Consider the following 14,473-nt stretch of genomic DNA (forward strand, 5'->3'; position numbering starts at 1 on the left):
TCTGTGCAGCCACTGAGACATGGTTCAAGGTCACAGACAGCACCCCTGCCATGCAAGGCTACAATGCCTTCCACATGTTCAGACCCCAAAATGAGTGTGGTGGTTGTTTATCCATCTTCATTAAAACAAAATACACCTTCAGACTGGTTAAACAGTATGACTCTCTTGAGTTGCTCCAGGTCCAAATAACTATATGTAAAGCACCCTACCACATCATTGCTAGCTACAGGTCCCCCACCATGAACCAAGAGAAGCACACCACCTACCTGGACTTACTAGAGTCACTCACTATACAGCCAGACACTTTGGTCGTGGGTAATTTCAACTATCCTTCTATCAACTGGTCGACATACATGTGCACAAACATGCTCACCCTGGGGTTCCTAGACTTTGTCAATAGAAATTTCCTGGAATAGCTAGTCTGCACCTCCACAAGGGGCTCAAATGTTCTAGACTTAGTATTCACCAATATGGAGGGTCACTGCACTACCCCCTGTGCATTGCCCTTCCCGTAAGGTCAGACCATAAATCTGTCTTGTTTGAAGTAATGGTCAGACCTGAATACCCCCCCCCCCCCGAAGCAAAAAAACTGAAAAATTTCTCCAAAGCAAACTACAGCCTACTAGGTGATGGTATAAAATGATTCAACCCCCCTGCTAACACAGCCAACAATGACTTCCATGTAGAAGCGTACACAAAGGCCCTGTATAACCACCTAAACAGCCATATAGATTTGGCTGTACCTGATTGAATCAAAACCAGGTCTTCCCAAAAAAACAGGCCACTCTGGCGGACCTCAAGTGTAAACAGGTTACATAACAAAAGGAAGAAGCTGATGTCTAAGAACAACAAGGAAGTTACTCAGCAGAAGAAGAATTACCCCCCCCCCACAGCTTGAACAAACAAATCAGATATCATGTAAAGTCTTTTAAAGCAGGTCTATATCAGATCATCGAAACAGCACATTATTGAATGCCATAACGTCGAACTGCAAAACCCGAACCCTAACAATATCAAAACCTTAAAACAATGCATTTTTTCCCAGGGAAAAAATTTGCTGCTCCGAGTAACACACACACACCACAAGCAGACTAAAAATCAGCAATCCACACACATACATTCATTTAAAAGTTACATCTAACCCTACACTACACTGCACATACACTACTGTCTATCCACTTACCTTAACCCAGACCTTAACCCTAAGGTCCGTCACTATCGTACACTCACCTCACCCACGCCCTAACCCTAACTCACTTAACCCGCCCCTAACCCCAAATTCTCACTATCGCACACTCACCTCACCCGCGCCCTAACCCTAACTCACTTAACCCGCCCCTAACTCCAAATTCTGCCACAATCGCCCACTTACCTGACCCGTGCCCTAACTCTAACTCACCCAACCCGTGCCCTAACCCGAACATCCACACAATCACACGCTTACCTTAACCCAACCCGTAACTTTCTACCGCATCGCTGAGAACAGCGAATCCACAACAACGGCCAACCAAATTGATTCCCTAGGAAAGAATTTGGTTTTGTGCAGCTTCGCTGTTTTCAGCATTCACGATATTTGATTCGATATTAGATCATTCGAAATTCTGCCATTTTGATGATCTAATATAGACCCCACTAAAGCTAGTTATGAAGCTAAATTAGAATCCCTAGCTAAGGATAATCATAAGGCATTCTTTAGCTACATGTGAAATCTAAAAGGGAACACACAACTATGTGCAGAACTTATAGTGGATGGTACCTCTCATACTGAACCTGAGGGAATTGCCAACCTGCTAGCTGAAAGACTTGGTGCAAATTTCAACCCCGTCCCCACCAGCCATACCTCAAAGCATACCTGACACCAGTCCTCTATCTAGTGTCTCCAAAGAGCACTCATATCCGCATTCTCCAAGGCCAAAAACATGGCCTCTATGGGACCAGATAACATCCCAGGCTGCTTACTAACCAATTTAAAACAAGACCTAGAGGAACCACTTGGCACTCTCTTTAACATCAGCCTGAGCAATGGCTTTGTTCGAGCAGAGTGGAGAGCAGCAACAGTAATCTCCTTTCACAAAGGGGGTCCATCAAAGGACCCTGGGAACTATAGACGAATATGCCTAGCCAGCCTTATCTGCAAGGCCATGAAAAGAATCATCAAGGACCTAATCAACAAGGACATAGGTGACCTTCAAACTGTTGACCCAAGCCAGTTTGGCTTCATTAAGGGTAGATCATGCTTATTGAACTTGTCGGAAGCAGTACATACTGTCCATCTTGACTTAGCCAAGGCTTTTGACACACTCCCCCATTCAGATATCATAGAGAAACTTGCCCAGCTAGGGATAAATCCATACATCACTAGATGGGTAGCTGACTGGCTCATGGACAGAACACATACTGTCAAAGTTGGGGATTCTGCCTTTACCAGTAGACCAGTTACCAGTGGCATACCACAGGGATCTGTGTTGGGCCCTCTGCTATTTGGAATCTATTTCTTGGAAGTCCAGACAAAAGTAGATGGCTTGTGGCTTACCAAGTTCACTGATGATTGCAAACTGGGCACAATGAGTCCCCAAACAATGTTAACATATTACAGAAGAGGCTAATACAGACAAATGTTTGATGCCCAAGCCACGGACTAAAACTAAATGCAAAAAAGTGCTTTATTATCCCCTTTGGGAAAGAAGAAGCCCCTGCAAATTACAGTGTTGACAGCAACTCCCTAAGCTCAAACCCAGTGGTGCAAGATTTGGAAACACAGGTTGATAGCAATTTAAACTTCAATCACCATGTGTCCACAGTAGTAAGGAAAGACGTCTACATTACACATCTCATAAGTAAGGGAATCACATCCAAGACTAAGGATGTTATAACTCCTCTGTACTCAACCCTCATCAGACCACTAACAGAGTACAATGCTCCCTTTTGCATGTACCTCATAGACACCTGAAGCAGCTGGAGAGACCACAGAGGATTCTCACTAAGAAAATTCAGGGCCTCCAAAACATAACCTACATGGAAAGACTGAAAGCCCTGTCACTGTACTCTGCATCCTGACAGGCTACTGAGAGGCAACTTGTGCCTGGCCTAGTCTCTGACCTTGCCCTAATGGAAATACTGCATGTCCACAAATCAAATGGTACAAGAGTCAGTCACTCCAAAGATCTCAACCAAGCCTGTGAAATTAATAGAACATGCCGGACAAACAGAGTTTGCCTCTCCTCTGGAATAAACTCCCAATTCATGTGAAGCAGAGCTCCTCAATAACCCTATTGAAGCGCAACCTAGACTATTGGATGGAAGACCATAAATTCACCTCAGGGGTGGCACCTATGCCTCTCATGGACAGGGGCAGTTGGTGCTGATCATAAACTTGCTATGCAAATAACTACCATTTAACCATGGTCAATTAAGAAACATGGGTATAACATGGCTAGGCTTGTAAAGGCCTTAGGGCCATTAGTCTAGTAACCTCCTATGAATTTATGAACTACCATGTGTAACGAAAAAAACAGTGAAAGCATGGCAGAAAGGCTTGGGAGAAAGGGTGCCATTAGTTAAGTGAAGCACGGTGAATGGGCAGCTCTGATTTTTCCTGTAGTGAAAAGGACTAACACCATTAAGTACCTGTGGTGATTAGAAACTGACCATAAATAAAGCTTCAACCACTAAGCCATACCTTCTCTCTTTCTCTCTGGTGGACTAATGGCTATGTTGAGTGATGGAACTATATTTTCTAAGCTAGATCTAGCCACTGCTTATCAACAAACATTAGTTGTTGATTTAAAAAGTGTGTAAGGATTAATGCACAAAGAGGTCTGCTTGGGTATAGTAGATTGCTATTTGGTGTGAGCTCAACCACATGTATTTTTCAAAGAATAATGGAAAATATATTCAATGACCGAATATAGTTATGTACTAAGATAATTTATTAATTATTGGAAAATGGGAAATGAACATCTCAGTGTCTTACATAAAGTGCTAGCTGAGGCTGCAAAGCTACAGGCTGAGAGTTAAAAGTTAATATATATATATATATATATATATATATATATATATATATATATATATATATATATATACAGATGTATGTATGTGTGTGTGTGTATATAGGTTTACTAGTATTTCCTCGAACTGACATTCTGTGAGTGTTCAGATTTCCGAAAAATAATATTGAAAATCAGAACAACGAACCATAAAAATGTAGAAGGAAGCATTTTTGGTAAAGTCAACATCTCAGAAATGTCAACTTTACTGAAAATACTACACTTCCGGTCAACAATAACACGTTTTTACAGGGGAGCAAGCCCCCCACACCCCCTGCTATTTAGATATACAAACTCCGGGATCACACTATAATGAGGAAAAGGGTACATTTCCTGATCCCCACTATAGTGCAATCTGCATCAAAATGTAGAAAGTCACAACAGTGAATGCTATATTGCATTCGTTATCGTAAATTTCTACATTTTGGCATTCGTTCTAATGATTCTACCAAATTGGTAGATTCGCACTAATGTGAATCGCATGAAGTGCAATTGGGAAAATGATAGTAAACTTGTGTGCATATATATATATATATATATATATATATATATATATATATATATATATATACACACACCCACACTACCCTACCAGATCATCTTAGTGACCACCTACCCACTTCTGTCCTTAGATACAGCTCTCAACCTCCCAAATCTAACCTCTATAGAGACTGCCATAAACTTTCTAACTTCAACTTAACTCAATTCAACACTATTCTCTCTTCCACTGACTGGTCTTTCCTGAAACAAATCCCTCTAAATGACGCAGTAAATAGTTTCAACAGTATCTTCCTAAATACCCTGAACACCCTTGCTCCCTCTAGAAAGTGTCAAATAAAATCTAACTATGCTCTCTGGCTTTCCAAAGACTCTAAGTCCCTTATGCTCCAAAGAGACAAAGCTTGAAAAGCCTGGACCAAAAACTAAGGAACTAAGGAAATGTAGACATCTCAGAAACCTTACCAAGAAACAAACCAATAATGACAAAAAGTCCTTTTTTAACTCTGATCAACTCAACAGCAAACCTAACCCTCAGAAATTCTGGTCAACCATGAAAACAATTCTTTCTCCTGGATGCCACTCAAACCCCTCCCTCTACCCGGATACATCCCCTCTAGATACAGCTACCATGCTTTATAAATACTTTAGCGATACTATTCAGTCACTCTTACCAACAAATAGTAACACTACTCCTCTATACACTCCTCCCAACCTACCTAACAACAATCCCTTCTCCTTACAGCCTGTTCCAATTTCCTACATCTGATCTCTTCTTCTTAAGCTCAAACCCTGCTCTTCTTCCACTGATAATCTGCCCTCTACTTTCCTCAAACTAACTGCTGACTCTATAGCTTATCCAGCATCTATATTAATTAATAGGTCCATCTAGGAATCCACTGTACCTACCCTTTGGAAATCCTTTTTCACTATTCCCCTACACAAAGGGGGTAACTCCACAGACCCGTCAAACTACCGTCCCATAGCCATCCTATCCCCCCTCTCCAAAACACTTGAAAAATGCATCCACTCACAACTGCTAAAATACCTCCTCTAACAAAATCTTCTCACACGTACCCAGCATGGCTTCCGTCTCCACCACAGCACAACTAATGCCCTCCTGTCCTTTACCCATACCATTGCTGAGGCCCTAAATAACAACAAACTTATCTCATGCCTCTTTCTAGACCTTTCCAAAGCTTTCGATACTGTCTCTCAGCCTGTTGCTATCTAAACTTGCTAGTCTCAGTCTATCTGCTTCCACCCTTACCTGGCTCTCCAGTTACCTATCCTGCAGGCAGCAGTCTGTCAAATGGCTCTCTTCCTCTTCTCCTTTCTTATCTGTCCTAACAGGAGTACCCCAAGGCTCCATATGGGTTCCCTCCTCTTTAACATTTTAATTACCGACCTACACACATCATGTAAACAATCCTCCCTCATCCAATATGCAGATGATTCTACCCTCATCTCTGTCTCCAACAACATCTCTGAGCTCCATACTCTCACTCTACAAACCTTCTCATCTACTGAACAGTGGCTTACTGAAAACCTACTCATTCTTGACCCCCCAAAAACAGAACTCTTATTGTTTCTCCCCCATTCACTTACTCACCACAAATCCTACTTTTATATCACTTCCTCAAATAACACAATTATTAAATCTGATGCTCATTCTAAACTCTTAGGAGTCATCATTCAAATTTAATACACACCTACTCCAATGTATAAAACAGACAAACCAAAAACTAGGTTTGCCAGAACCTCCATTGCCCACTCCCATCTGGTTTCAACCCTCCTTTATGCCTCACCTATTTATACTAATCTCTCCAAATCTAACCTCAAGAAACTGTCTACTGCCTATAATAGTATCGCCAGATTTGCCTCTGGTTCTACTTTCAGAACTCACCATTGCAAAAACTTAAAGGAATTAGGATGGCTAGAATTGCAAAATCTGATCTTGTTTCATCAACTCTCCTTAGCTCAAAAAATTCCGTACAAGCCCACTAATACCCCTATACTCACTTCCCTTATAACTCCTTACTGCATCCTTAAAAGCCTACGTTCTTCTAACAAACTTCTCATAGCAACTTGTAAAGCCAACAATTTGGCAGGTAACTCCTTGTTCTCTAACACTATTGGAAAATCCTGGAACTCTCTTCCTGACAATCTGTCTTCCATCTCCTCTCCAGACTGCTTTAAAACCCAGCTCAAAACCTTTCTTAGAACCCGCTGGCTCTGCCCTTGCATAAACCCTGACTAACATTTCCATCTAGTTCTAGTATTTCCACCTTTTCTGCCCACTAATTTTTAGTCCACAAGTAAATTGACTGTTAGTAAGTATGTTAATGTCCTAACTTTTGCACCTGACAGAACTTGATACTTTAAATGCTCATTAACTAAAGTGTTACTCTTTCAATTTCTGTTTAAGAATGAAAGTATTTTTGGAGCTTTTCTCCCCGGGCCTCCACTGAAAATGGACTCAATCCAGTTGGACCAGCCCAGTCAACAAATGTAAAATAAAAAATAAAATAAAAATAAAATAAATAACAAAAAAATTTTAACTTCTAATGCCAGACTCTCCCTTGCTCAAGCTCTCCTTCTCCCCTCCCTTCTGTATGCTGCCCCTATATTCACCAGTATCCAAACCACAACATTAAACAAACTCCAGCAAACTTACCATAAGATAGCTAGATTCATTATAAACTCTCCTTATAATACACATCACTGTCTACTCCTTTCATCCCTACAGTGGCTAGAATTCCCCCACACATTGTTACTATTACAACTACAAATGCTACATTTCATTCTCTACAAAACTTCATCTTGCCCAGCTCTTTCTTCCTTCATCTCTATCTACACACCTTCTCGCACTCTCTGTACCTCTAAACAGCAACTACAACATACATACCAACCAAAAAAAAACAGTAGACAAACACTTATATAAATGACCCATTGCCCAAAACTGGAACAAGCTGCCTCGTGAAATATGTTCCACCATTCACCCAGCCTACTTTAAGGAAAAACTCAGACTTCATCTGCTTAACAGCATAATCTGTTCTTGTAAAGCCCCACCCTAACCTCTTCTCTCCCTCCTAGGTGCACCCTCCTCATTAAACCACCCTCTTTTCAAAAAAGTAATCCCTCTACTAGAGGTAACACATTTCTATTGTATACTCATATCTGTTCGATCAAGCTCTGTGTGTAAATATGTAAACAATTTCTCTACACTGTAAACATAGTGTAGATATAACATAAATGATTTGCATTCTTTGTTTTGTATTTGTATTGTTCTTGAATAATTTTCAATATCTTATCATATGTTATTGAAATTGTTACCATTTATTTTTGTATACTTTCAGTATTTGGAGCTTTTCTCCTCGGGTCTCCACTGAAAATGGGCCAAAAGCCCAGCTGGACCAACCCAGTTAACCAATGTCAATAAATATATATATATATATATATATATATATATAGAGAGAGAGAGAGAGAGAGAAAAATGACTTTGACAAGTCACTCATTGAAAACCTTTGGGGCATGTTCCTTCTACAGGGATAATGATTGTTATTCACGATGCACACCTTCCTCATATGTGAAAAAGAGTTACAGGCATTCCTTGATTTAATTAATTACTGTGACAATTTACAGGGATTCCTTGACTTAATTAATTACTGTGGAATGTCCATACAGAAACAAAGCACACTGTATAGCTTGATGAACGATAATGCATCATATAAATGGAAATGATGTCAGTGAAATTGTTTCAGAAAATGTGAAGGAATGCTGACTTGTGATACAGTGTTTATAAACTTTGATCAAGAGTTATCAGTATCAGTTGTTTGCAATGCCTCTGCCAGTGCCTGAGGTACGGTAATTCAACATATGATGCCTTCAGGAGATTAAAAAATCTGTTTGCATTGAGAACCTGGTTCTCTCTGGTGAGAGAAACTGTTATAAAATCAAAAAAGAGGCATTTGCTTTAATTCTTGGGAGCAAAGAAATTCCATCAATACTCCTGGGATACAAAACATAAGTTGGTTACCAATCATCAGCCTTTATTAACATTGTTTGGTGAACCTATGCAAGATAAGGAATTTGCTGTCCCAGACTACATCATATACAAAAAGAGCACACGACCAACAGATCAGGAGGTGTGATGGTAATGGTAAATAAAACATTTTCATGTTATAGTAAACAGAAAGAGAAGCACCACTAATATCCATATTTATAGGAATTAAAAAAAAAAACACTGTTTCTACACAACACCAGATAAAATAATAAAGTTGCTCTCAGAAACACCACTGTGGTTTCACAGGAATACTAGAAGGATTCAACTTACAATGAAGAGTGTACGATAACTTAGACTATGGAATACAGTCCCTAGGAGTTGCATAATTAAGCAATAACCGACTACGTGGTGTGGTATAGTGAAGATTTACCCAAGATTGGTGTGGTTTAATCATGAGGGTGAAGCCCGAGTGATTAAACAAAGGCAACCGTAGGTAAATCTTCAATATACCACAACCACAGAGTCAGTTATTGCTATTATACAATGACATTATTTAAGAAAAAAAATACTTACTTTTCTTAAATAATGTCTTTGTATAATGACGGATTGCTGTTCTTCTGCCGGTTGTGGTATACTGCTTCTGAGTTTTGATGTACTGCGCATGCGTATGGGACTTGCATTCCCAAGAATACCCAGTACATCAATGCTTTGAAACAGAAGCAACGGAGAAAAGAAAGTCTCTGTTGCTCCGATTTTTCTCTCTCTCTTTTTTTTATTGTTAAAAAAAAGGTTTTGGGGCAGTTTATACCAATGGGAAAAAGTCCGGGCGACTGGAACTTTTTCCATTGGTATATTGAGGGATTTACAATGGACACGCTGATTGGGCTAGCCAATCAGTGTGCACATTTTTGAATATTAATAAGGAGACATTGTATAATTTATATTAACTCATATGAGACAAGATGCCAAAACTCAAAACAAAAACATACAAGTCTGGATTCTCACCAAATTACTTTATCCCCAATGGAGGCCTTGTAAATCAGCAACCACAATCCAATAGTACATGAAAAAGAAAACCTCTTCAAATGCAAATCAAATATTTAAATACATGCAATCTTCTAAGTACAATAAAAAGTCTACTGACTGGAAAGCATCATGGAGAAGTTTACATAAATGATCATGGACCAATATTGACTGGGACCTGGATTTTTATGTTATATTCATTTACCGCACCTGAATAAGTTATCACTTTTGCTTTAAATATTCTGCATATCATTTATTTTGGTTGCTTTATTCTCAGTTAATTAGTATAAAATTTCTTTGTATATGTTGGTTAGTTGCCTGGTGGTACAATTCCTTGTTTTTTATTTCTTTTTGCTTTTGTTATACATTGAAAAAAGTAATAAGAAAACTTTAATTTAAAAAGCATAAGATTCACTGTAATACATTTCCCTTAATCTCGTAGAAATAAGAAATTTCATCCATCAACAGGTCCTACCTAATTACAGCTAATATGGCTGATGATACTCTAAAGATGTTTAGCAACATACTATTAACTCTACAGTATAAATACACACCATCCAAAGTAATAAGACTTAGATGTTTTAGTCTATTACATATTGACAAGACTATTAGGGACTTCAAAAAATCTCAGACTATGTTTTTTCAAATGTACTGGAAAAAAGACAAAGCATCAGTCCTCTGGAGTCTGGTCAACAAATAAAACCAGACAGAGAAAAGACAAAAACAGTGCTCTGAGTCTACCAATATACCAAGATTCAATTGAGTCTTTTATAACCTAACATGAGTTCATCATTCAGAAATACCCCATCAATTGTACTTCACCGATGCTTGACAACCTTTATCCCTCACACACACATGCGAGGCGCTCGCATGCGCGCACACACACACACACACACACACACACACACACACACACACACACACACACACACACACACACACTCACACACACACACACTCCATATATACAATTTATGGTTAAACTTACAAATGTTAATGAAGCAAAAGAACCTTCAAAAAAAATTTAAAAATGCTTGTCAGCCTTAACAGATAACCTCCCTCTAAATTACCTAAAGAAACTGTCCACATGATTAGTATAGTTAATGGTACTTCAAGTTCATAGAAGTCTCAAAGTGGGCATTTGCCCAACAATCTGGAAAAAAATGCAGATTATTCTTCTTTTTCTTGATGTAAAAGAACAAATACTAGAGAATTACAGACCCATAAACATACCAAGTTTACTTTTAAAAATTCTCAGATTGACTGAAAGACACATGACTAACATACAGTCTAATATAACAGAACCTCCCAATAACAACCCAGCGTGGTTTCTGGTCAGGGCACGATGCTCACATAGCAATTACTAAATATGCTGATTATGCAGCCATTAGCTGTGAAAAAGGTCTCAGCATCACAGCCTTATGGGTGTCTCCTACACAGACATTTGATGCGAACCATCGTATATTACTCCAAAGGCTTCAATTCATACGCTGCAGCAACACAGCAACTCAGTGCTTCACAACTGGCCTAGAAAAAGTACCCAAACAATGATGTGGAAGAATGTAATATGCAGCTCAATAACAGCAAACACTGGAGCTCCTCCATGCTCAGTGTTAGGCCTTCTACAATTCATGATGTTTACCAACGACATATCACTAGAATTAAAATAAATCAATATACACAAGGGCAGGCATCCTCAACAATAAAATACAAACTTCTCTCAACAAGCTATTGTCCTGGCTGCATCAAATCACATGAATCATAAATGAGAAAAAGAACAAACTTGTGATGTTCGGTAGTTATCACTAAACACCAACAAAGTAGATACATCAACATATCTGGAAAGATAAGACCACAAATACAGCACTAATCAGAGATACATTGGTGGAATTCTGAGTAGTGTATTAACTTTTGCTAGCTATACTAATGATGAAATTAAAGATATATAATAATAAAAAAAAACTTTTGAAACACTCTACAGGCTTGGTATATATCCAACATCAAAAACAAGACTAACTCTGGAAAAATCTGTTCCCATCACTAAACCGTTTTGTACTATTGGGTGACAATGGAAAACAAAACTTAATATGTACAGCTCACTTTCACATATGCAGTATTTTATGAAACAACTTGCCCCCCATTAAATTCCTTACAGTCCTGATGCACCACCAGAATAAACTTTGGATCAAACTAGTGCCATACATAGATCAATTTCCCCTCCCTTGGTAATCATCCAGTTGTTACCCCTCAAAAAAAACAAACTGTCTTATTAGTAAAGAACAGCAATGTTTATATGTGATTGCTCTTTCAGAAGCTATAGCAAGGAGGTATACCAGTTTCTTGCTATGCAGTTCCTATCACACACACACACACGCGCGCTCTCACACACACACACACACACACACACACACACACACACACACACACACACACACACACACACACACACACACACACACTCACACACACACACCACAAGTAAATCATTTAAGCAACAGTGATCTCGGTTTAGCTACTTGGATGACTGCCAATACTATACTACACCCAGCCACTTAAATGTGATCAAACAATTGACTTGCATGGAGTGATTCACACCGTTTCTCCAGTGCAGATCGTGCTTATTAACAGGTGTCCCCTTCTCACCTTCCTACATATGACTTTGGCTCAAACAGCAAACATCTATTAACTGAAACCAACACAACAACAAGAGAAGTAGTAGACAGTCAGCTCATGTTCTTCATATTGATCACTGCTGCAGTAGCCTAAGCTATATGGGTTATGTCCTGCGCATGATATAACATCCTGCCAGCTTCCAAAGTTTCAGGGCACCTTCCACACTCCCAAACTGTCAAACAGCTTGACCTGAGCTGAATAAAAGACAGGTTTGGATGCCAGGCCCTACAGAACTTTCCTGCTCCTGAAGACAGCTGTCATCTGTGAGCTTTCAAGGATCGACAATCAGCTAATGCTATTGCATTTCTGGACAGATAAGTCTTACAGGGGAAAACCTGTCCCCTTACTTTTTCTGAAATAAATAAATAAATAAATAAATATATATATATATATATATATATATATATATATATATATATATATATATATATATATATATATGGGTCTACTTTGACCCATCGAAATTACGTTTCAACGAAACGTAAACTCTTTTTTTGCGAAAGTGCATTTTCACGAAAATGCACTTTCATGAAATGCAAATAAACTGAAACCCCCCCAAAAAAACACAACACAAGCCATGTTTAGGAAGCCCCCCTGCACCCCACACCCCTGCTACATTTATATTCTCACTCCGAGATCGCACTACAGTGGGGAAAAGGGAATATTCCCTTATCCCAGCTGTGCCGCGATCTAAGCAACAGCCTCTGTTGCTGTTCACTTAGTTACCTTTTCTTGAAAGTGGGGTTCTGGACTGGGGGTTAGATGCATCCTTTGCAGCTGTTGGTGTGTTCTTGGCAAGCAGGGGAGATCCACTCTTGTCAGTCCTAGGAGAAAGAACAAGGACTAATTCTCAGCTTAGTCAGAAAGCCATACTCATCCATAACAGGGTTGTTGTTGTTGTTATTGTTGTAAATTCTCAGTCTGTTTTTTCACAAATTCCTGTCAAATTGAAACAATATGTCTTCTGTCTTAGTGACACCGGAAATGAGTAATTAAGTGGGCATAGCACAGAGTTTAGTGCAGGGATCTTGACCGTTCCTGTAAAAGCAGTTCCTGGTAAAAGAAAAATGGATTTTTCATTTCTGAAGTGATTCAAGAGATTGAACCTCAAACTGTAGAGCAGATTATAGCATATTTCCACAGACTTTTGTCTCGGATTCTGAGGACAGTGTAGTTTTAACCAATCCAATTGAAGAATTCTTTCTTTTCTGAGATTGTTTCCAGAATGAATCAGTTGTTTTATTTGCAAACAGTATTTCTTAGTCTCTAAGCAAATATTATGATTTATTACAAATGGAATTTCCAGAACATACTCCTGTTCTTCCTGTCCTGCCTGCTTTGAAGGATGTTTTTGTCACAGCCTGTAGCTTTAACCAATCCAATTGAAGAATTCTTTTTTTTCTGAGATTGTTTCCAGAATGAATCAGTTGTTTTATTTGCAAACAGTATTTCTTAGTTTCTAAGCAAATATTATGATTTATTACAAATGGAATTTCCAGAACATACTCCTGTTCTTCCTGTCCTGCCTGCTTTGAAGGATGTTTTTGTCACAGCCTGCAGTTTTCTGACAGTCAGCCTTTTGAACTAAAAAGCAGATAGATGTATACACTCACGCCAGATCTAAACCAGGAAATCCAGCTGCTATTGCAAAGCATTAGATTAATACTACCAAATTTCCTTCTGTCAAGGTAAAGGATGAGAAGGATTTTGTTAATTTTTTTTGGGGGGGGGGTATATTCTTCTGCAACACTTAATTTTATAATTCTCAACTGTCAAGCTCATTGTTTAATACAGATGGGTTCTGAGAGTAATCCATCAAGGGGACAGATGGCAGTGGGAGTCCTTGTTTTTTTGGGGAATTTCTCCTCATCTACCAGGCCAAACTCTTTTTTCTCTCCTAACATATGCTATTTTATTTATTTATTATTTATTTATTTGACATTTATTAACCGGGATAGTCCGATTGGGACAAAGCCCTTTTTCAGTGGATGCCTAGGGAGAAAGGCTCCACAGTACAAATATATATATATATTTATACATACATGAAAATATATGTTACAGCAAATTTATGATATTTCAAGGAGTTACAGAAGATGTTCTTCCATGTCATTTAGGAGAAGGTTTTATTCAATGATGTTTCTGCTGCTAAAGAAAGAAGCATCCTGGAGACCAGTTATGGGCCTATCCATTCTGAACCAGTTTATGATAGTACCCAACTTCAAATGTT

At 38.9% G+C, this 14,473-nt stretch overlaps 1 protein-coding gene across 1 annotated transcript in view; it reads right to left on the reverse strand.

Annotated features, from left to right (window-relative positions):
• The window catches only part of LOC122812228 (intercellular adhesion molecule 5-like), a 469,151-nt gene extending 456,070 nt beyond the window's left edge, over nt 1-13,081 (reverse strand). The window contains exon 1 of the mRNA XM_044084581.1: nt 12,973-13,081. The gene's annotated coding sequence lies outside the window, so the exon portion shown is untranslated. The remainder of the gene's footprint in view (nt 1-12,972) is intronic.
• Between the last annotated feature and the right edge of the window lie 1,392 nt (nt 13,082-14,473).

Source organism: Protopterus annectens, chromosome 9.part0 (assembly GCF_019279795.1).
Source record: "Protopterus annectens isolate FY-2018-M chromosome 9.part0, PAN1.0, whole genome shotgun sequence".
NCBI classification, from domain to species: Eukaryota; Metazoa; Chordata; order Ceratodontiformes; family Protopteridae; genus Protopterus; species Protopterus annectens.